Source organism: Danio rerio, chromosome 24, assembly GCF_049306965.1.
Source record: "Danio rerio strain Tuebingen ecotype United States chromosome 24, GRCz12tu, whole genome shotgun sequence".
Classification (NCBI taxonomy): Eukaryota; Metazoa; Chordata; class Actinopteri; order Cypriniformes; family Danionidae; genus Danio; species Danio rerio.
In genome coordinates this window covers 33,422,254-33,447,500 of record NC_133199.1, presented here as the reverse complement: position 1 = coordinate 33,447,500, position 25,247 = coordinate 33,422,254, and the positions used below count along the sequence as shown (strand labels likewise).

Genomic DNA, 25,247 nt, shown 5'->3' with positions numbered 1-25,247 from the left:
ATTTAGTACAAACATATCCCCTTTGTAGTAAACAACCAGGGAGCTGAGTAATTTAAGGGGGGAGGGGGGGTAATAATAATGACATCGACTGTTTCTAGAATAACCTCTAGCATCATTGATATTCCACGATCCTTTGTTTCAATTTAGCAAAAATTGAGCAACATAGACAAAGATGGCGCATCAGTCTGCAGTTGGTGGTCATTTCATATGAATATTTTGTTGACGTTTAGTGTCATTTCTGCACTAACTATTGTAAAAAATAAAATAAAATGCTTTTTTTCACTAAATCAGCGTTGTGACTTTGCATCTTGTGAGTTTAACCTATAATGCACTAATTACACGTTAGCTCACAAATCAGGAAAATACCAAACACCATGAAGTCGGAATTGATGAAAAAGTTTGTAAAGCATTAATTCTGAGTTTAGGTGTCACAATTCGAACTTGTTTTCGGTTTAAATTTTGGCTCAATATACAAACACTAAGAAGTTAGAGATGCATATTACTAAAACAAGCCTTGTTAGCAGTCTTTTATGCCCTCTAAATTCAGACTCTCTCACCTCTGGAAAAGAGCATGTTAATTGTTTTTCGCCTGGCACATTAATCATGAGGCTGGAAGCTGCACGTTCTGCTGTTTGATGTCACGATAATTGCCTGTTTTTATCCGTCACTGACATAATACGTGTAATAATGTGACCGCTCGACGACTCCTTTCCAGAGACGGGTTAAGAATATAATGCCTTTCATATTTACTGTGCTAACATGCTCACATTTAGAATAATTTATCATCAGAGCTTTGCTCATTAAACATTTTTAATTAAATGTATTTTTTTCCATTATTTCAAACAAGTTATGAATAATAATAAGTTCATAATATTATAATTGGTTATATTAAGGTAACAATAAGGGTTTATTAGTAAATGGTGATGTATTTACTAACATGAACTAATAATGAACAATACTTGTACAGCATTTGTCCATCATAGTTCAACATTTACTAATAAAATCCAAATCCATGCTTGCTAACAAAAGTCAATGCACTTTGAGTTAACATGAACAACTTTATTTCCTCTAACTAATGCTAACAAAGATGAATAAATACTGTAATACATTTCTTGTTCATTGCTTGTATTATTTAAATACATACACTACATGACAAAATTCTTGTCCTAGTTGTAACAGCAACAAATAATATCTTGACTTCTAGTTGATCATTTGGAAAATTGGCAGAAGGTAGATTTTTCTGATGAATCATCTGTTGAACTGCATCCCAATCATCCCAAATACTGAAGAAGACCTATTAGAACCTGCATGGACCCAATATTCTCATAAAATTCAGTCAAGTCTGGTGAAGGAAAAATCATGGTTTGGGGTTACATTCAGTATGGGGGCATGTGAGAGATCTGCAGAGTGGATGACAACATCTACAGCCTGAGGTTTCAAGACATTTGTGCTGCCCATTATATTACAAACCACAGGAAAGGGCAAATTCTTTAGCAGGATAGCGCTCCTTCTTATACTTCAGCCTCCACATCAAAGCTCCTGAAAACAAAGAAGGTAATAATAAAAAACATTTTAAGGTCAAAATTATTAGCCTGTTTAAGCTATCATTATACAAACCATCAGTATACATTAACTTGCCTAATTATCAACCCGCGCTCATTGTGGAAACGTAGCCCCACAGACGTTTCTGTGGGCCGCGAGATACGTCCTGGGAGGTACGTATTGGAGCGGTTTTTGTTTTAGCGGATCCGCGAGAGGCCGCTGTTCTCACGCGAAAAGCCGCCGGATCAGCCGACCCGGCCGCCCTCCTCTTCCTCCTCCTCCTCTTCCTTCCCTAAACCCAAGCGACGGTTTGCAAAAGCCGTCCAGAAAAAAAAAAAAAAAGCAAAAGCCCTCGTCTTCGATTTCGACCGCGTTTTCGGATCCCGCCGTGTTCTCGCCCTTATTTTACGGATTCTGTTTTTCATCTTACCTGATTTCCGGAACCACTGTTCCCCGGACTCGATCCCGGTTGTCGTCCCCGCGGCCGGCTCCTCCTCCTCTTTCGGGGCCTCCGCTCCACCGGCGCATCGCTGTGAGCTGAGCGGACAAACTGGTTGCATCGGGAAAGCCCTCCACTCGGAGGCGAGCCGTCAGCCGGCGAGCGCGAAGAGGAGGAGCGGAGCGGCGCCATACCGCCTTGCAGCGTTAGCTCAAAAAAACTAAACACGTCCGTACATACCTCCAGCCACGTAAATCGCGGTCTCCAGAAACGTCCGCGGGGCTACGTTTCCAGAATGAGCTTGGGTTGCTAATTACCCTAACCTGCCTAGTTAACCTAGTTAAGCCTTTAAATATCACTTTAAGCTGTATAGAAGTGTCTTAGAAAATATGCAGTCATATATTATTTACTGTCATCATGGAAAAGATAAAATAAATCAGTTATTAGAAATGAGTTATTAAAATTATTATGTTTAGAAATGTGTTAATGATTCTGACTTCAACTGTATTTAGTTCTACACAATCCATTCATGTTGCCCCAACACAAATCTATTAAGTTAACTAATTTAAATAGATTCAACATAAAACGGTTTCTCCAAAAAATATCCCGAACTGTGTTGTTTCAGCTTATTTTAAATAAATAGTTTTAACAAGCAGCAAAAATATACTTTTTTTTTTGTGAGTATTTTATTTACTTATTCAACGTCCTTGTTTGTGAACCTTTACTTGCAGATTAGTGCAAACACTGTTCCTTTTGTTTACGGTTTGATCTTTAAAAATGGAATAAAACAGTTATGGGTAACACTTTATAATACCTACACACTATGAATTATTTTTTAAGCATTAGCAAATAGTTCATTATTTGTTAAGCATTAACTCTAGATTAATAGACGTTAGTAAGCAGTTCATAATTACATCTTCAAATTCTCTTTTCTTGACTTATAGCAAAGCATTTAAACAATGATGTTTAGCAATTAAAGTAATTTACTATTTCATTTTTAAAGATCAAAACCATAAACAAAATCAACAGCGCTTGCATAAATCTACATGTGAAGTTTTACAAACAAGCAAACAATGAATCAGTAAATACAACACACTCAAAACATGCTGCTTGTTGAAATGACTTATTTAAAATGAGCTGAAGCAGCCCAATTCTTGAGATTTGTTTGAGTAAATATAATTGTTTTATGTTCAATAGGATTTAAAAAAAGTGTTTTGGGGATCGAAAAACTTCTTTGGCCATCTGAAACGCACACAAATCGAATGATTGCCTTGCAATCTGTTGCTAATTTGTGTCAGCGCATCTGCCCATATTATTCCAGATGTCCATACAGTAAAGCGCATATCATGGCAGGCAGGAAATCTTTGGCCATTACATCTGGATGTTTTCCTGCGCCATGCTTTAATTTAGCTGCAGTCGGGGGAGATTACGGCTCTCTGCGCTCACTGTCATTGAGAGTGCGCTTTTGGCAGGGCAGGCAGAAAAGCATGCTGATAAAGGCACCTGCTTTCGGGAGATTTCCCTGGAGAATGAAGAAGACGACGGGCATCATGGGGGGGGGGGGGGGGGGGTCGAGAGGCGAGGGGGCAGGTAAACACGGGTCAGTCGCTCCATCACCACACACCAGGTACAGCTCAAACCCTCCATTTACTGATAGACAGCTCACACGGCGGGACAGCAGACAGCCCTGTTGGTGGAATCAAAGGGTTTATGGGGTCATTACATAATTGGATTCTATAACCTGGTCAAAGGGACACAGACACACAGAGAAAAAGCAGAGCTGTCGAAGTAATTGCAGTTGTATTAATGACATTTTATTTATTTAAACATGAAGCATATGTGTTAAATATATGTGTGTGGGAGATAGAATGTGTAGACGTGTAACTAATAACAGTTAATTAGTCATATTGTTACAGTATATGAATATTATGCATATATTTAATTAGATTTTACATTTATATGTTATTATATGTTTGTTTTATTTCCAGATGATTATAATGATTAGTATACATGAAATTTTTTCAGATTAACACTTGTACGTATATTTTCATAAATAATAAAAATGTATTACAATTATTATATATTTTGTATTACCATTAATAATACAAGTATATTGGATTGGAACAATAACAACAAGATAATAATAATAACAATAACAATACCAACAACAAAAACAATAATAATAATAATCATCATCATCATAATATTCATCATCATCATCATCATCATCATAATAAATAACCTATTTTGAAATGCATGTAAACAATACATGTAAACCACAATTATATATAAACACACCTTAATTATTATAGCATTACGTAATTATCTGAATGACATATTTTAGAAAAATAAAAGAATTCTGTGTAAATATGAAATAATGTCACTTCTATACATAAAATACTTTCATAGATTATTTTCATAAAGCAAAAAGCAATTATGTATATATTAACACTAATAATAGCATAATCTTGAATTTAATAATAATAATAATAGCAACAATAATAATGATGATAATAATAATAATAATAATAATAATAATAATAATAATAATTATTATTATTATTATTATTATTATTAATAATATTAATTATAATAATAATGATAGCAACAACAACAACAACAATGATAATTATATATAATGAAATAATAATAATAATAATAATAATTATTATTATTATTATTATTATTATTATTATTATTATTAGATTTATTATTTTGAATGCACATCCTTAATGCATATAAACAACATCATTTCATATAAACACACACACACACACACACACACACACACACACACACACACACACACACACACACACACACACACACACAAAAACACAATTTAGTATTAAACTCAAATAAATATCTGGATTTTTTTAGAATGTTCTAAAAAATAATTATCAATTTAAACATCAGATGTCATTTTTATATTTTTTAATAACAATACAACATAATACAACGACGACAACAAAAACAACAACAACAAATAATAATAATAATAATAATAATAATCATAATTATAATAATAATAATAATAACTACATCACTACTACTATTACTACTTCTTCTCATAATAATAATAATAATAATAATAATAATTGCAAAAACAACAACAACACAATAATAATAATAATAATAATAATAAACACAAATAAAATAATAATAATAATAATAATAATAATAATAATAATAATAATAATAATAATAATAATAATAATAATAATAATAATAATAATATATAACTCATAATACAATTTAATAATAATAAAACTTATTTTAAATGCATATCATCAATGCATGTAAACAACAACAAATTGATATAAACACACAAACAAACACACATCATTTAGTTATTTAGTATTAATATCATATAAATATCTGAATGACATCTTCTATAAAATAAATATCAATGCAAACATTAACTGATGTCACTTTTATATTTTCATAAATAAATGAAAAAAATTATTAATTATATATTTTATATAAACATTAATGTTAATCTTAAGTTGTATTAATAACATTTTAACACAATAATATTATATAACCTATTTTGAAATGCACAAACAAAAACAAAATCCCACACACACACACACGTTGTTTATTAGTATCATATAAGTATCTGTATGTATAGTAGATAAATATCAATGTAAACATTACCTGATGTCACGTTTATACTTTCATATATAACTAAATTACTCACACACACACACATAACATCCCACCCACCCACCCACCCACGCGCAACCATTCATTCAAATGATTGGTAACACTTTACACTAAGGTTGTGTTAGTTAATATTAGTTAATGCATTTACTAACATGAACAAACAATGAACAATACATTCATTACAGTATTTGTTCATGTTAGTTAGTTCTTGAAAATACAGTTGTTCATTGTGAGTTCATGCAACTTACGGTTAAAATCTTACATTTTGAATTGTTTAAAAATTTCTTCCACTACAAAATGCCAAAATCTGATTCGATATAAAACACCAAAACACATCACTGGCATTAAATTCACTGTGACGTATATCAATATTTCCACAGAAAATCCTTAGTAAACAATGTCAAGGGTTCTGATTAAAGATGAAGTTGAAGAAAGCTCTCAGGTTTTCCCACCACCAAATCCAGCATTCTATACAACTTTTATCGAACTCTCTTCACCTATTTGGAAAGTGATATGTCTGAGTATGTGTTTTATAAAGCAAACCCTTGGGTGTGTAAACCTTCAGAGCTCATGTAGCATCAAGCCCACTGTTTACTCTCCACCAAAAGAGCTGAAAACAAACCAGCATTTCCATAAAACAGTAGGAGCTCCAGTTTGCCCCGGAGCATAAATATATTCCATTTCAAAGCGAAGGAGACAGCGAGGACCCGGGCTCTATGTGACAGCGGCTCTGAAGAATCCAACATCTCCTCAAAGACTCGAGTGCTAGAGTCCTGGAGTTTTTGAGGACTCAATATTTCCTTCAGCAGTCGCAACATCTAACTGACCCTGAAGGAAGATCAAAGATCTTTAGGGTGAGGTGACTATGATTAGTTTCAAGGCATATTATCAAGATTCTTTAAAGAAGAATAATTATTGATACAGATGGAGTCAAAATTATCAGCACTGCTGTGATTTTTTAATTAAATATTTCCTAAATGATGTTTAAAAGAGCAAGGATTTTTTTCACAGTATTACCTATAATAATTTTTCTTCTGGAAAAAGTGTAATTTTTTTTTTATTTAGGCATTTTTAACTTTTCAATTCAATTCACCTTTATTTGTACTTATCCATCATATGTTTCACACAGCGGATGCTTTTCCAGCCACAAACCAGCACTGGGAAACACCCATACACTCTCACACACACACACACACACACACACACACACACACACACACACACACACACACACACACACACACACACACACACACACACACACACACACACACACACACACACACACACACAATAGACAATTGACAATAGACAACCAATGCCAACACATCGGGGAAAACATGCAAACACCCCACAGAAATGCCAACTAACCCAGTCGGGGCTTGATCCAGCAACATTCTTACTGTGAGGCTACAGTTGCAATCACTGAGCCACTGTGCTGCTTAAGAAATGTCAGTTTACTTACTCCAATACAGTAAAATCTATAATACAATCAAATTTCAATAACATTTAAAAAGTTAGTATTTGATAAGACAAAGCTAAACATTCCACTTTTTTTTGTTTTTTGATTGATAGACAGATTCTAAAAGACAGCTTGAAATTCAATATTTATTTTAAATGTTACAATACATTCCCATTTATATATGCACTTTCATATATGCTGCACTAATCTCCGAACAGCCACTTGTTTTTCAACTATATGGCTAGCATGGGCAGCTTAAACATCTTGTTTTCCCCATCTGATCATCTAAGGGGTTTATCTTAAGAAGTCCTCTGCATTCAAAAGGGATTCCTTCTTTAGCCTTCACCAATACGCGTATAAGAATAACATCTGCCATCCATATGTAAGATTGAATGTAAATAGTCCACATCAATACATGCTCTAATCCACACATTAATGACCGGCAGGCTCTCAGAAACACCACTGATACCATAATCTCACATATACAGTGCCCTTCTTGCATAAGCACAGACGCGCATTAATATGTTTGGGTTTCACTTGATCAGTTTAGACATGCGGCATCTGACCGACTATAAAGGAAAGTTACTTTTTATTCTCCCTCTCTCTCTCTCTCTCTCTCTTAGCATGTGCCCTAAAGCACAGATGATTTAAACAGGAAACGCATTACTCACCAGACCAGATCAGAGGAAATGACTGGGGTCTTCAGATAGACTTACCCTCTGAGATCATATGTACATGCTTGACTAGATTAACTAAGTAACATAGTAAACTGTGTCACTCACCCCTGGAGGAAAACATTGTGGCTTGTGTTGATTATGTTAGCATCTCAGATCTCTGCTGAAAATAATCCAAGAAAGATTCAATTAAACATTTGTTGACAGACAGTTTGATTTTATTGACATACAGTGAGGGAAATAAGTATTAAACACCACCATTTTTCTCAGAAAAAATATTTCTAAAGATGCTGTTGATATCAAATTCACCAGATGTTGGTAACAACTAAAGAACTAAAGAAAACTATTTAGTTTACAAATTAATTAATGTGAAAGTAAATAAAATAACACAGGGATAAAGTACTGAACACATGAAGAGAGGAAGGTGTAGAAAGGCAGTGAACGACCAGACAGCAGCTGAAATCTCCCAGTAGCTATTTAGCAACTCTCCGCCCTTTGTCATTGTACAGTAAATGGATAAGGCTGCTTCAGTCAAACATCTACATTACCAAGACAAAGATGAAACCAGGGTGGACATTTCAGCAAGACAATGATCCACAATACTGCCAAGGAAACTCTCAAACGCTTTCAGAGAAAGAAAATTATCCCCCAGAATTGCCTAGTTAATCACCTGACTTGAATCCAGTAGAAAATACAAAATAAAGATCAGATTTGATAGACGAGACCCACAAAATCATCAAGATTTTTACATTCTGTTGAAGTCTTTAAAAATAATCACACCTGAGCAATGTTTGTGACCACTCTTTTAAGATTTAAACAATTCTTAATGTTATAGACAGCAGAAAATGTAATTAAAAATTGTGTGTTTTGTGTTGTTCCTTTTAGTTGAATGTCAATTAATAAACAATTATAAAACTATAAGGTGCAATAAGCTTATACGATAGATAAAAGCAAGAGGGCAATTACCGATTCTGGTAAACATGCAAAATCAGTACTAGATCAATATGCTCAGTTTTAACATCTATCAATTTTTTAAATGTAACTTTTTTTTAAAGAAATTTGTACCATATTAAATTGAATTTAATATTCTGTATAAATGTACATACATTTTATTTTTGTTGTGCTCAAATGCCCTTAAAAATGAACAATTTGTGACTTAAGTAAGTTTAATGTTTAGCTAAAGCAATAATTTTTTCCCCGATTTCAGCACAGATTGCTTGACATAGGGTGTTTGTGGATTTGTAAATGACAATTGGGCCTCGGGATGTAAGATTTGATCAGTTTTTCATGTGTAGTGTGTAATAGCAACACAATCCCACAGCAATTCGTAACTTTTTCATTTAGTGGCTAATTTGTATGAATTTTTATGATCTAATTCGTACAATTCAGTCTGATTTGCTCATTCCCTAATGCTGGTTGGGTTTAGGGGTGGGGTTAGGTGCCACGCCTCCTTTTAAAAATCGTACAATTTCATACGACTGAACTCGTACGAATTTGTACGAATTAGCCACTAAACTGCCAAAACGTAAAATACTTATGTTTTCTCGTGAGATCAGGCTGGTAATAGAGAACAACAATCGATATCTTGTCTGCAATGCTTCATGATGGTATCGCAGAAAGTCTTTCTATGTTATTTTTATTTTATTTATTTTTTTGTCCTTAAAGAGTTCTGCACATGGGTGACACTGACCAATAGGAGCACAGAATCTCTTTAGTACACATCTTATGAAAAGGCAAAATGAAAAAGAGATGACTTTTTTCATGAAATGTAGTCGAGGCACTTCTGAAGCCTGGTGAGTGCATACTGGAATTACACTGTAAACAAATCGGACAATTACAGTAAAAATTTTTAATTTATAGAGTTCTTGATGACAGATTGTGTGTTGTAGACACCACAAGATGACTGATCGCAGAGAATTTGTAGCCATATTTGGTACAGTACCCATCAGACATCAAGATTTGTTCTAGACAAAATCACTTAATCTGACACAATGAGTGACCAACAGTAAAAATTGTGCAATCTGAATGAGGTTTAATTAAAATGATTCTCTGCCATTCCTCCTTGAAGATCCACTTCAGTTTTGTCAGGTTGGATGGTAAACATTTGTGGACAGACATTTTTAGGTCCCTCCAGAAATGCTCAATTGGGTTTAAGTCAGGGCTCTGGCTGGGCCATTCAAAAACAGTCAAAGAGTCATTATTTCAGCTGTGTTCTTAGGGTCATTGTCTTGTTGAAAATTTTATCAAAAGGTCTGAATACTTTTAATACCGACTGTACATTGAGATTACTTTACCCTCTAATGCTTGCTTAAAATATTATTTAATTCAACTGCAATGATTTTTAAATGTAAAATATGAGTATGCATTAGAGCTGAAGATCTTTGCCTAAATCCGAAGGAACCCAACGGGTTCAGGCTTAATTTTTATAATTTTAGACGGGGTCGGCTGGGCTCAGGCTTGCGCAGTAAATAAACAGTCATGTGATGCATTTTGATAAGTAATCAAATCATTTGTTACAACATTAAAATCCATTCCGGTGAAACAAATGATGATGGACAAGTCAAAAAAAGAGCAAATTTTGACTTTAAACTGTGACTGGCCAGACCGCAAAGAACGGTCATTCTGGCGACCAAGTTATTTTGGCGATCGCTCATACTTTGGGTATTGCAGTAGAGCGCTAAACAGCAATGTATAGCATGTACAGCAAGCTGACAGGGAAGATGACGAGGTAACTCGCTACATTGAAGCTGCTGTCATGATAAATAAAATGGATGTTCTTGGCTGGTGGAAGATGAACAAATAATCCTACCCAAAACGTGCAAAATTAGCCAGATCAGTACTTTACATCCTTGCAGGCACGTGCACAACTGGGGCTTAAACTGTGTAGTGCCCCCTGGTCTTCAGTTTGTGATTGCCAACCAGTCCACTCCCCCCGGTCTTTAGTTTGCGATAGTCTTCCATACATCCTACCCCCGCCTGCTCTTCAGTTCACGATCGTAACCCCCCTCATTCTTCAGTTCGCGATCGTCAAATACCAGTCACAATTTAGAATTTTTACTATTAGTTTATTTGGAAAGACTCATTTTTATTGGTGTGTTGGCCAATTTAGGTGTATGTACCTAGGCCTTATTAGAGTGCTGAGATGTTATGATGTTACGGAGGACTTATTTTATTTCTTTTTTCAAACTTCACAATATAACCTATATACATATGTTAAAACACGTATAAATGGCTCAATCTTAAAAATAGGCAAAAGAGCTGTGTGCATGTGCGCTATAAACGTGTTCTGGCTTTTAAAAAATATGTCAATCAAAATGTACTTGTCAGGCTCGAGCCCTATTCGGCCTAACTTTTGTGGCACTTCTAGTTACACCTCTAGTATCCATTGTCTAAATTCACTTTGAATTGTTGGTGCGTTTTTTAATATTTTTTATTGTGAAAATATAATAACATAATACATAAATAATAGCATCATTATTCAATTTTTAGCATTTTATTTTCAATTTGTTCAGACATATTATTAGTATCATATTGGTATTGGTCGTATTATCCTCTAATGTTTAAAGGTTAAACTTTTATTTAGTACAAATTCAATGCTTTTTAAATTTAAAACATGAGCATCCATTATTTAAATTCACTTTTGTTTCAAAATGCTTGTGTGTGAGTTTTATTTATAATTTATATATTAAATGAATACATTTTCTGCCACTTAAGCCTTGTTAAAAAATGGCTTTAAATGCACAGTAGCACAAACTTTTGTTGTAATGTTTTGCTGTATTTTATAGACATGTCCTGCATTTTGTATTGCTTGCTTTCTAGTTGTGTTGTATAATTGGTTTTACTGCAATTTAACATTGTAATGTGCATATATATATATATCAAATAGTCAATTATTTTATAAGCTTTATTTAATAAGTTATGCATGCTGTTTTAAGTCAGTTTAAAATTGGTAAAGTTCAATGGACTCATAAGGTTAATTTGATTCAGCTTAAAATTTAAAGGCCAGTATAGGATTTATTACAGTGTGGTGTAAAGCACTTTGGTCAGCCTTGGTTGTAGTAAGATGCTATATAAATAAACGTTGATTGATTGAATATTTAATATATAATAATATAATATATAAATAATAACATCTTTGTCATGAAACTATAAACAATAATCTGATTTAGTTTTGTATATTAAGTATTAACCAACCCAAGCTCATTCTGAAAAAAGTAAACCATCAACCACAACATGACAATAATTACTGGCTTACCACGATCAATTAGCATGTTAATATCGGCACAATGCCCAACTTTGATGGTGTGCATTCCTACAGATTATATAACAACCGTGTCAAAGGCACATCATTATTCAAAACAACAAAGAATCTCAAGGTCAAAATCCTTGCAAATTCATTCCCAGCAGAGAGAGAGAGAGAGAGAGAGAGAGAGAGAGAAAGAGCGGCAATGTTTGCAGTGGTTGGAGGGAAGCGAGTGGTGACATATTGCTGGCTGTGACTGCATCTTCTCCTTTGCCTCCTTTTCATGCCATATATCAGCCGTAGCCAGAGCCACTGTGACAGTGGGTTGTCAGAGCTTTGGCGATGAACTCATCTTCAGTGTGTGAGGTTATGATCGCTCTGCCATGTTGCAGCTAGAGGAGATTGTCACACACTGTCACGCAAGGTCTTCTTCTACAGCTTTAAAACCATGCTACAGTTGTAACTCAACAACACAAGCCGAATCAATTTGTTGTGCTGTCTACCGGAGGAAACAAAAATGAAGTGAGTCGTTAGTTTCAAAGCAAACGTGGGAACATTTACAGTCGTGTGCAAAATTATTGGCACCCTTGGAAAATACCGTAGAAGCCGAAGAGGATGTGAAGTTCATCATTCTTCCTAAAAAATTGATTTATTGTAACAATCATTTTTGCACATATTTGGAAAGGGTGCCAATGACTATACTAGAAAATAACACACCTTGTAAACACCATCAAGTTAAAATTAGAGGTGAGTCATCAGAAATGTTCAAATCCCAGCTTATCATCGTGTGGATGAAATCGTACCAGTTATTTTTCCACCTTTGAGACAGTGAACCTCTGAACCCCTGAGGGCCAGACGAAAAGGTAATTACAGATGTAGGAAAAAAAAAAAAAACAAGAGTGCAAGATAAGGTGGATTTCTTTACAAAAAGAAATAGGAGAATAGTCCTTGAGTGCCTTTTTGTTTGCTGGCTGGGATGAAAGCGCAGGAAAATCTACTGATGGAACATGAATATGATGCTAAGACTCTTGATTCATAGTAAAAAAAAAAAAAAGAAACAGGAATGATCTACTTATAAAGGCACATTGATGGTTTAGAGATGATTTTATCCTCAGAAACTGCTAGTAAATATCACAAACATGAAGTAATGTTGAGCAACATTTGATTAGATGTAAAGTAAATTGAGTATTATTAGCATTAGTAAATCGAGACTCATCAGACCATGCAACATTTTCCAATCTTCTATTGTCCAATTTTGGTGAGCCTGTGTGCAAATTGTTACTTTAGCTTTAAGGTTGGACATGTTGTGTGTTCAGAGATGCTCTTCTGCATATCTCGGTTATTTGAGTTACTGTTGCCTTTCTATCAGCTTGAACCGGTCTGGCCATACTTCTTTGACATCAACAAGACATTTGCGCCCACAGATCTGCCGCTCACTGGATATTTTCTCTTATTTTCGAATCATTCTCTGTAAACCCTAGAGATGGTTGGGCGTCAAAATCCCAGTAGATCAGCAGTTTCTGAAATACTCAGACCAGCCAATCTGGATCCAACAACCATGCCACATTTAAAGTCACTTAAATCATCTTTCTTTCCCATTCTGATGCTCTGTTTGAAGTCGTCATGACCATGCCTATATACATTGAGTTGCTGCCATGTGATTGGCTAATTAGAAATGTGCATTAACGAACAGTTTGGTAGGTGTACCTAATAAAGTGGCCGAGATGTGTATAATTACTTGAAAAGATTTTAAAAATTAGTTTTTCTTTTTCATGTTCCATGTTTACTTCAGTGTCTTGCTGTTGTAATACGCACTAGCAAAATCAGAGTGAAAACTGTTTCCACACTATTTTTTCCAGTGCACTTTTCATGTTGATTTAAATATGCATGTGTGATTTCACAGCTGTGTGGATTAAATGAAATGCATGTTGCCCTTTTTGACATTTAAGAGTCCAAGTGGCATATGGCCTTTGTGTGCTGAACTGGAAAGATGACAGTCAAGCTGTTTCTGTGTGCTGCTCTGATGTTCTTTGTTGTGTGTGTGTGCGCGCGTGTATAAAGTATGTGTATGTGCGGGCGTGTGTTTTAGAGGGAATTCAGAGGCACACTATAAGTTATCCCTAAGTGCATGACCTATCCTGAGAACACAATGACATTGTGTGTTTCTTATACAGCTGTTTTTCTACTTTTATGATGGCAGACTAAAATTGCAGATACGAATGCAACAAAAAAACAAAAAAATAACCTACTTTAATCAAAGGCAAAAAATTATGAATATCATAGATGAATACTAGAATTACAGAACTTTTATGAAAACAGTTTAACAAAATGAGCTGAAAATGAACTGAATATATATATATATATATATATATATATATATATATATATATATATATATTTTTTTTTTTTTTTTTTTTTTTTCAGTTGAAGTCAGAATTATTAGCCCCCTTCAAATTTTTTCTTCTTCTTTAAATATTTTCCAAATCATGTTTAACAGAGCAAGGAAATTTTCACAGCATGTCTGATTATATTTTTTCTTCTGGAGAAAGTCTTATCTGTTTTATTTCGGCTACGATAAAATCAGTTTTTAATTTTTAAACACCATTTTAGGGACAAAATTATTAGCCCCTTGAAGCTATATTTTTTCTCGATAATCTACAGGAAAACCATCGTTATACAATAACTTGCCGAATTACCCTAACATGCCTAGTTTACCTAATTAACCAAGTTAAGCACTTAAAGGGTCACGAAACACCAAAACACATTTTTTGAGCTATTGACAGTCGTATATGTGTCCCACACTGCTAAAAACACTATTAGGACACCTATATTTCACTAAAAAGTGTAAATTGGTTGTTTTTGCGTTATTTCAAGCAAATTCGTACTTCCTGTTTGAAACGAATTTTTGAAGCTGCGTCACGGTCATGACATAATAGCGTTGTATTCCAGCGTGTAGACTGGGCGTCTGTGCCAGAGTGTGTCTTATTACGTCTTACAGTGTGATGCATTAATGCATGAGTAAGCCTTGGTTCAAACCAATCAGCGCGCTCTATTGTGCAACTTCATTAATATTCATTAGTGTCACCGTCTTTACACCACAGAGACGCCACGTTGTGTTGGCAAAACAAGCGTGAAGTGTTGCTTTTAAATTTTGCTGCAGTTAAGTTTCGTTTTCATTTTCTCTCTGTGAGAGCTCAGACTCACGTGTGGATTAACAGTGTACGCGACGCGCGACAACAATAACTTACGTGTCTAAGGGGGATTATTGTTTACCTGAGAGCTGTTCTCATCTGCAAACGCTGAGATCCGGATTCCGGATGTAGTCTTCTCTTCAGACGCGGCTCTAGTTGCTGGTGATTGTTCTGTCTCTACAGATTTGGTAAGTGAGCGACCAGTGCTCTTTGTTTATTCAGTTTGTTCGTATCGAATTAAGTTAACTATTTCACTGAGGGCAAACATGTTAGCACCGCATTTTGTGACCGGAATAACACACGCGGCTTTCTGACACTACCTGCCGTGTGCGTCTAAGTTTCCGGGAAATGCGGAGTTTTTTTCTCTCATTCGCCGTGCGGTATCAAACATTGCATGAAAAATACACGCTTAGAGCAGATCCTCGAATCAAATATCGCGTTTGTCGCGAGGGACATGAATGAATTCCCTGAATGAAAGAGCCAAACTGCAGTTAAAGTCCACCAGTTAATAATTTGGCAAATAATTCCACTACAGATGTCCATGTAGGTTAAACACCATCTCTTTCTCCTGTGTGTGTATTTTGACTGAAACTCGCGCGTGCCCAAATAGACACTCCCACACCCTCCCACTTTAGTTCCTCCGACACTCCCCCCTAAACAGAGCTGGACACCCCCACTTTTCTGACTTTTTCCAAAGTGGAGGTGTGAAAACACCCTGCTGAAACGAGGGGGTTTCATGGCCCTTTAAATGTCACTATAAGCTGTATTCACCTTATTCTCCGCCGACGAGCGGGCGCTGCCATTTGAATCTTTTTGGCTTGAGACTTCCGGTCTCATTCACTTCCATCCATTTTTTGACGTTAAAAACTGCTGATTACGCTGCTTGATGTTGCAATTTGATATTTTCTTATTAAATTATTCTACTTGGTCTGTATAGTCATGCAAACATTTGTTTGTAGAGCAAGAAGTTTGACCGTTTTCTGCCGTTTATTATTCCTAGTCATTTCTCCTGTAGTCGAATGAATAAGAAGTTCTAAGACAATCGCGAAAACAGGCGCACTTCCGCATTTTAGAATAAGGTCAATAGAAGATTCTTGAAAAAGATCTAGTAAAATAATATTTACTGTCATCATGACATATATATAAGAACTTAAATCTTGTAACAAACAAACAAGTTAATACAGAATAATTTTCTTAAAAAATAAAAATAAAAATAAAAACTGACCCCAAACTTTTGACCGGTAGTGTGTATAAGATTCTTAGTTATACAAATGATATAACATTATTTGTTAAAACATTACAGAACCAATTTTTTTTTGTTTATGTTGTACTGTTGCTTAAACATTGCTAGAATGTACGTTTAAGTTCTGAAAATGTTCCCTGTTGACTAGGGAGGGGGAAAAATCATTTAAAGTGATATTAATAAATCAAGATATCATTAAAAGTATATAAATAATGCTAAAATACCCTGTGAATTAGAAGTTATCAGTATTTTGTGATTCATGTTTTTTTATCATTTTTCCCGTTTATTTATTATGGATATGCATTATGGGACCTTGATATTTCTTCCAACAACTTTTTTTTTCCCCCGGACAAAAACCAGCAGACTGAGGAACAGCTTTTTCCCCAGAGCTGTCTCCCTCCTGAACTCTGCCCCCCACTGACTCTTTTGCCCCCCAATACACCCCCCACTCTCCTCTAACTTAAACTCCTCGCAATAACTGCACTGTTTAACATTTGCACATTTAAAAATTTGCACATTCACAGCACCCCATTGAACTGTTTACTTATTGAACTGTACATAACCACTGCATATGGGCATTTGTAATTATGTACACACCCACTATACATATACACTTGTAATCATGCTTATTTATCTGCATACTACTGATTATTAATAGCAACCTGTACATATATTCATATATTGTTACATATACACTTGTAATCATGTTTATCTATCCCTGTACATATATTCATATATTGTAACATATACACTTGTAATCATGTTTATCTATCTGCACACTACTGATTATTAATAGCAACCTGCACATATATTCATATATTGTTACATATACACTTGTAATCATGTTTATCTATCCCTGTACATATATTCATATATTGTAACATATACACTTGTAATCATGTTTATCTATCTGCACACTACTGATTATTAATAGCAACCTGCACATATATTCATATATTGTAAATCTGCTCATAGCTTATCCAACCTGTATATAATGTTCATAGTACATCCATCTGTAAATATCACCATAGTTTTCTGTAACTGCACTTTATAACTTATTCCTGTATCCTGCACTTGCTGCTATTGCACTGCTGGTTAGACCTAAACTGCATTTCGTTGCATTGTACTTGTACATGTGTAATGACAATAAAGTTGAATCTAATCTAATCTAATCTAAAGTTTCAAAAAGTGCCTTTTATTAACATTTTTATTAATTTAAAGTGGTTTATTGTCTGTGTTGAAGTTGCATTTTACACTACAAACACCTTGTCATGAACTGCCAGAACATTTTCAGTTATTTTACAGACTTGTTTCTCTCTTATTATTAATATTATATTAACTATTTATTATACATTATATTATTTCAAACTACTAAAATGTCAATAAAAATCACTTTGTTAAACAATAGAGTTGAATTTTCCACAATAAAAGTCATAATGCATAATGGAATCCACAACCGTAAATAAATGGAAAACATTAAATACAAAATACAGAGACTTTTAACTAACAGATATTTTTAACAATGTAGAGAAGCAAAAATAATATCAACAATTATTCTTTAATTAAAAACAAAATCACGTCAATCATGACACATTTCTTCTACCTCAAATTTTGAAGAGAAAAATATATAGTTTAATAACATAAAATTAGCATTAATATAAGTGCATGTAATGAGCATATGATATTCAATTTCTGATTAAATGTATTACAGGAGATCACACTACTGCCTCACAGAATCATCAAACACCGACCAGTGCTTCATTAGTCCACCAGCATGCAAATGAACCAGCAAATGAGTCATTAGACAGTAAACGAGACTAAACACTCATCCACGCCAGGCAAAACAATCATTAAAAACCTGCATTTTACAAGACAAACATGCTTAGCCCTCCCCAAACTAGCAAGCCAATCCACTGTACTGATGTAATTTGGCTAAATGAATTATTTTTGTTAGCGTTTTAAGACATCAAAGAGTAAAAACCTCAAAGAAATGTCCTCTTAGGGGCCATCATTACGTTGATCTCCCTCCAAATCAGACCTTTGATTGCATTATACGCTATATGTACTTAAAAGTGCGCTGATTTGTTCAGACTATTTGGCTTATTTGCATGCACACCATTAATGAACTGCTAATGAAGATTAAGGCCATGGTATATCGATGTGCACTAAGAAGGAAAAGGCTTTAGTGCTTGTCTTGGAGTCAGAATCAGCGGGGAGGATTAGAGAAACCCACAACCTCTATAAAACTAAAGAAACAGTCCATATGCCTGCTTCCCTTGATCAAAGGCAACTCTGTAGACGACTTAAAAGCTTATGGAGAGTCATTGTCTTTCTAGATTAGTTTTCTTACAGAACTGAGGCTTGACTGAAGATCCTATTGGTAATAACAACTGGTAAAGTTGATAGGAGGGCCTCCTATGTGCAAATGTCTTTAAAAACAAACAAAATGGCGCGTTAACTGAATATTTTCCGTCATTGACATTTTTTTCAGCAGTGATGGAAAAATATGAAGGTGATCCGTCATTATGACGAATTATGCTGAGGGTGATCTATTGTAATTCGAAGCTAACTGCAATTCACAATCCTTTCCAGCTGATGGCGATTGCCCTTGTCTCCTCTTTGTCACTGTGTGTGTACAGTTGCAAAAATGTCACAGCAGCTGAGTGTGAGTAGTTTCTTTAAACAGCCAAATAGTTGTAATATTAATACAGGTGAAAAAGAGGAAGTGATGCAGTGGACGATGAAGTACAAACAGACAAAAATCTTCAGTTGCCGACAGCTGTTACGGGTCAACCAAGCGGCAGCAAGTATGTCAGTTGCTTGGAGTATTGTGAGCACTACCGAACGCAGAGGGGTGCAGCCGCGCCCCTGGTGCAGAAGGAGCGCATGCTGCAGTATTTATTCTCGGTGAAACGAGTGCTTGCAGGATCGGGAAATCCCACATTCAGTGAACCCAGCAAACTTCTAAACACTTCCTTTATAGAAATGTTTCCTAAAGCACTGGCTGTAGTGGCGCTAGTATTTCCGGTCTCCATTGTGGCAACAGAACGCGGCTTCAGCCTCCAGAACAAAATTAAAACTGTCACGAGAAGTCGAATTTCCAAGGCAAAGACACATAATTTAATGACAATTGCCTCTGCATCAGTCTCCCTTGATGCGTTTGATTACGCACAGGCAAGCACCCAGTTCAGGTCGACGCAGGAGGAAGATATGAGTTAAGGCAGATATTTTTGTTCATTTGTCAAATAGCCTAAATAAATGAATAGTTTAGCCTATATGCTCGTCATGCAAGTTTATTATTAAGATATGAATGAAAAAAGTGATTAGAAAATATGCAAATTAAATGACGGTCAATAAAAGGTTATGAAGGAATTTTTACAACCCTCTCCGTCAAAATGACGGACAATGAGAAAGTCTAATGCGACCTCTGATATGTGTATATATATATATATATATATATATATATATATATATATATATATATATATATGTGTGTGTGTGTGTGTGTGTGTGTGCAGTTCCTTTTTGAATTGTGTGTGTGTGTATGTATATATATATGTATATATATATATATATATATATATATATATATATATATRTGTGTGTGTGTGTGTGTGTGTGTGTRTATATATATATATATATATATATATATATATATATATATATATATATATATATATATATATATATATATGCAAGTGTATGTCTGTGTATGTATATATCCCCTCTATCTATACTGAATTAATGATGATAGTTGATCTTGTTTGTTATATTATTTGAGTGATGTTAAGATATTTAAATGAGTCATGTGACCGTACTACTCAAAAGAGACTCTAGACGCACCTGATCACCGTTACCCTGATGAAGGCAGTTCCTTTTTGAAATGCGTTGGTTTTTAAGGGTTTAGCCATGTGAATGGAGGCTTTTTAAATTTCCCACATTCTTCGAGTGCCTTTTTCGAGTGTTGTTCCAGGATCAACATAGATGTTAACCCAGAGACATTTGAGAGACATGAGACATGTCCTATTTAATGAAATCATGTTAGGGGTGATTATATTTGTAGATCCATGACATCCAAACAAACACAATAACAAAGTTTTCTTCAAAAGTAAATAATCTTCATAACAAATCACTAAAACCTCAATGCTAAATTAATACATTATGCTCCTAAATGCACAGTCCTCCAGGATTAATCAGAATTGCTTGTTTGAAACCAGTGACGCTTGTGTATTGTTCGGATTTAGGGGCAAGCGCGTCAAAATTGTGCATTGGATTGTCTCAAGATCCAATTAAAAGTCGAATCAGAGCTTGAATTAGTTTTCACTTTTGAATTAATCTCCTTTGCTCAGTGTGTGTGTGTGTGTGTGTGTAATCTGTCTCTTCAGCTCAGCTTTGATCATGGTGTGTGTTTGATGGCTGATATCTGCACGCCTCATCTGACACCACAAACTACTCCGCCACGAGGTTTAATAGAAAGAAAACAACTGGACAAGATAATGCACTTCTCAACACACTCTGTCCCGCCGTCTACTGAGTGTGTGTGCTTTCAACGGATTCTCTGGGGTGAAATTACAACAGCGGGGGTTAATGACGAGTCTTCGGGATGGTCAGGGGCTGCTCTGGATTACGAGAGACCATTCCAGAGGTCATTCTGCCTTCAGAGAATAAATGACATTTTGGGCGACTAATAATCTGCTAATGAAGCTGCGTTTATACGAGGAGGCTCAATATCAGTTAAGACCTGTCGTTCTATGGCTGTGAAAGATTTAATCAGCTCCAAAAAAAAAAAATTTAGAAGCGAAGAGCTAACTATAGTAAAAATGGTAAGGCATCCTTCATAGTTGATTTTTACCATATTTTTTATTCATCTAACCAATCTCCCTAAAAGAGGGAACTCTTTTAGCTTAGCTTAGCATTAATCATTGAATCGGATTAAACCATTGTCATCTCGCTCAATTTTTCTTCCTTATTTAAAGCTCTTCTGTTGTTATATCATGTACTAAGACTGGTGGAAAATAAAAAGTTACTATTTTCTATTGGTCAGTTTGTCTAGAAAGTGTACTCTCATTTCAGTATAATAATCAAGGAAGTTTGCTGCTGTACTTCAAATATGCATTTCAATTATGCCTCACTGTTATGTAGCTGGTACAATTTTTAGGCTCTGTGTAAAATCATTCCATCTATTAAAAATAAAAATAAGCTAAAATAAAAATGTCAAATTGTTTTTTTTTTATTTTTATTTTGTTTGTTTGATTGTTTTATACTTTTTGAGAGAGATGCTAATGGTCTAATTTGATTCAATGATTTATGCTAAGCTAATCTAAAAGTGTTCCTACCAGACCTGGAGATTGGCTGAATGGATTTAAAAATGGTAAAACTCAACTGTTTAACTCGTGGACTCGTTCCTCTAATACCTTCTTTAACCTAATAAATTAAGTCAAACAGTAATAAATGAAAGCTAAAAGAATGATTGAAGTCAGCAAGTTTAAAATAGGGCACTGAAGAAAAAAAAAATACTATTTCATAATTTGGTTTAACATAAAACCAGGTACATGCAATATTGAATAAATGCTCTGATACCAAAATCAACATTGCAGTGTGTGTACAGAGAAAGAAACACAAACAACAGAAATAAAACAAGAATGGAGTGGAGATGTAATTGGAGAAATGTATCTAATTATTAAAGTACTAGACATAAAGTCAATATTCAAGTGTGCATACTTGCATATTAGAATGATTTCTGACACTGAAAACTGGATTAATGCTGCTGAAAAGTCTACTTCACAGAAAATAAATGACATTTCAATTCATAGAAATAGACAACGTTTTACAACATTAAATTTTAATATTTAATTTTTATATTTGGAGACACTTTAATTTGATGGTTCGTTTGTTGAATTTAAGCTACATTGCATCTACCTGCCTACTAATTCTCATTAGATTATAAGTAGACTGTAAGGTTGGTGTTAGGGTTATTTTGGGTTGACATATTTGCAAAGTTTCTTATTGTCAGTTAAATGTCTGTTGAAAGAGCAGTATTAACAGATATTAAGCAGATAGTCTACTAATACTCAGACTATCAAAATAAAGTGTTACCTTTAATTATTTATTTATCAAATAAATACAACTTTAGGCAGCATAAAAGACTACTATTTTAGACCTACTGTACATTGTGTATACATTTACATGATGTAAATGAAAATACTTTTTCTTTGCATTTTTGAAAGTTTTCCTGCATAGACAGCAACACTGTCAAAACAATTTCCTTTAACACAAATCTGAGAAAATGAAAGCACTGTATTATGCATGCCAAGCTATACATGCACTAAAAATAACATTAAAAATGATGTCACTGTATTGCCACAATGTTCAGACATGTAAAATAGAAAGAAGAAAAAAAGAAAACAAATATTAGTTACATTTTACTGAAATTGTCCCTTATTTTTTTCCCAATTGGCACTGTAGCTAAAAAAATAAAAATAAAAATAAAAATAAAAAATAAATAAATAAATAAATAAATAAATAAATAAATAAATAAATATTAATTTATTATTAATATTAATTAATCAGGGAATTCCGAAATTGCATGGCTGTCATATATTGACTGTGTTCAATCATGTTTTCATGAACATCTACTATTGGTCAAATCAACATATAATTCCACCAACTCATTGGCCAAGTAACATTGTCAAAAGAATCTGTTTCACACAGAAACTATGTTCTTACTAAAACTACTTAAAGCACTGTAAAACGCATGCCAGAACAGTTATTGTCAGAAACTCGATGCACATGAACACACCTGTACACCTATTTTTGTTTAAAAATGGTGGTCCTTAATTGTTCTTATTGGCACTGTCTATTTAAGAAACACATGCACTCGCTTGTGTATAGAGATCATAGACAAACAGCAAACATAATGACTAGAATGTGAAGAAATATTTGAAAAATAGTCCAAATTCAACTATTGGTCAAATTAATATAAAGCCACACCCCTCATGGTGTTGCTCAAGCAACTTTTTAATGTGAAATCAAATCTTGCACACATCACATCCTAAAGCTGCGGTCACACTAAAGTTTGATAATGCAAAATTCTGTCGTGCGGCCCTGGAAAAGGGGCGGGAATAAAGATTATTTGGCATTAAAAAAGAGAGCGATTGCTCCATGTTTTAAATTTCTGTCCAGAGAGGCCATTTTTTGATCCTCGTTTGGTCTCACACAGTCAAGTGATGTGATTTCACAGGTCAGATTTCACCAAGCTTGAACTTAATGCATGACCCTGCGTTTCTGGTCTGACACATTCGCGTGCGTATGAATGGAAGTCTATAGGAGGAAAAGCCCAGTATGACTGCAGCTTAATACACCTAAACTACCAGAAAAATCAGCCCAGGCTAACTGGAAATTTGTGCCTTGGGCTACATTTTTGTGACTAGATGGCGATGACTGAATTTTTGCGAATCTGAAAACCTTTACTTGAGATACGTTTTGTTTTACATTTCAAGTACACGTCCATGAGAATGCAGGGTTTGTTGTACAGCTCTCCTAGCAAATGACTGACCTAAAGCCTTCAGTAAACTCAACCAATCATGCTTTGAAATGCAAATGCAGGAGAAAAGATCACTGAGACCCAGAGATGCAAAAGTACACACATCCTTTACTTAAGTAGAGGTACAGATACTCATGTTTAAAGGACTCAAGTAATAGATAAAACACTGACAACACTTTTCTTCTTGAGTAAAATTTAAAAAGTACAGCCTGAAATAAGTACTTAAGTAAAAAGTATTCATTACTATTACCTGTTTTAGTTTATGGGGGTAACTACAAACACATGATATATACATCTATAAAAAATAGCTTATATATTTTTTCTTTTTAATTGTTGCCAATTTTAAGCAGCAAAGTAGTAAGTAACATCATTCATTCATTCATTCATTCATTCATTTTATTTTTGGCTTAGTCCCTTTATTAATCTGGGGTCGCCTCAGAGGAATTAACCACCAACTTATCCAGCGTATGTTCTACACAGCGAAAGCCCTTTCAACTGCAACCCATCACTGGGAAACATCCATGTACACTTATTCTCACACATACACTATAGACAATTTTAGCTTATCTGATTCACCTATAGAACATATCTTTGGACATGTCTTTGTAGGAGGAATCGGAGCACCTGGAGAAACCCACGCGAATGCAGGGAGAACATGCAAACTCCAAACAGAAATGACGACTGACCCAATCGAGGCTCGAACCAGCGACCTGCTTGCTGTGAGGCAACATCGCTACCCACTACACCACTGCGTCTTTACTCTACAATATTGAACAACACTGCTCAAATAGTTGCCCTGGTATCATCACCTTTACGGCTTTTAAGAACAACAGCTGAGCAAGAGCAAGAGCAAATTCAATTTAAGCTTTAGAAATAACTGTGAGAATACTGACAGTCTTGATCATTAGTATTAAAATAGCAAGAATATTTTAAATTTATCAGTTTTTTTGTCTTTTTTCAGACTTGTAAATTCTTTGCTTTGTTCAGAAACAGACTTAATTGGTTAAAACGTAGCTTTTTGTAGGGGGGTCAGTTTTCTTTTGTACTTATCAACATAACATGGATTAATACATTTGCTCCAAAGGCATAAATATGACATCAGTCATGTTTACATCCAGACTTTGACTGTCTCATTTTCATTAGCCGTTCCCATGGTAAGCTTAAATAAACGGTCACACTTTATTTTGACAGTCCATTTGTGGAATTTAAGTTACATTGCATCTACAGGCCAACTAATTCTCATT

General features: G+C 34.5%; 1 long non-coding RNA gene across 2 annotated transcripts in view; it reads right to left on the bottom strand.

Annotated features, from left to right (window-relative positions):
- Nucleotides 1-25,247, bottom strand: part of LOC137489291 (uncharacterized) — a 49,682-nt gene that overhangs the window by 436 nt on the left and 23,999 nt on the right. For both annotated transcript variants that reach the window (XR_011008698.2, XR_012399621.1), the window contains 3 exons: nt 7,892-7,946; nt 3,485-3,668; nt 1-1,539 (listed from right to left, as the gene is read on the bottom strand). The exon at nt 1-1,539 is cut by the window's left edge. This is a non-coding gene — a long non-coding RNA (uncharacterized lncRNA). The remainder of the gene's footprint in view (nt 1,540-3,484; nt 3,669-7,891; nt 7,947-25,247) is intronic.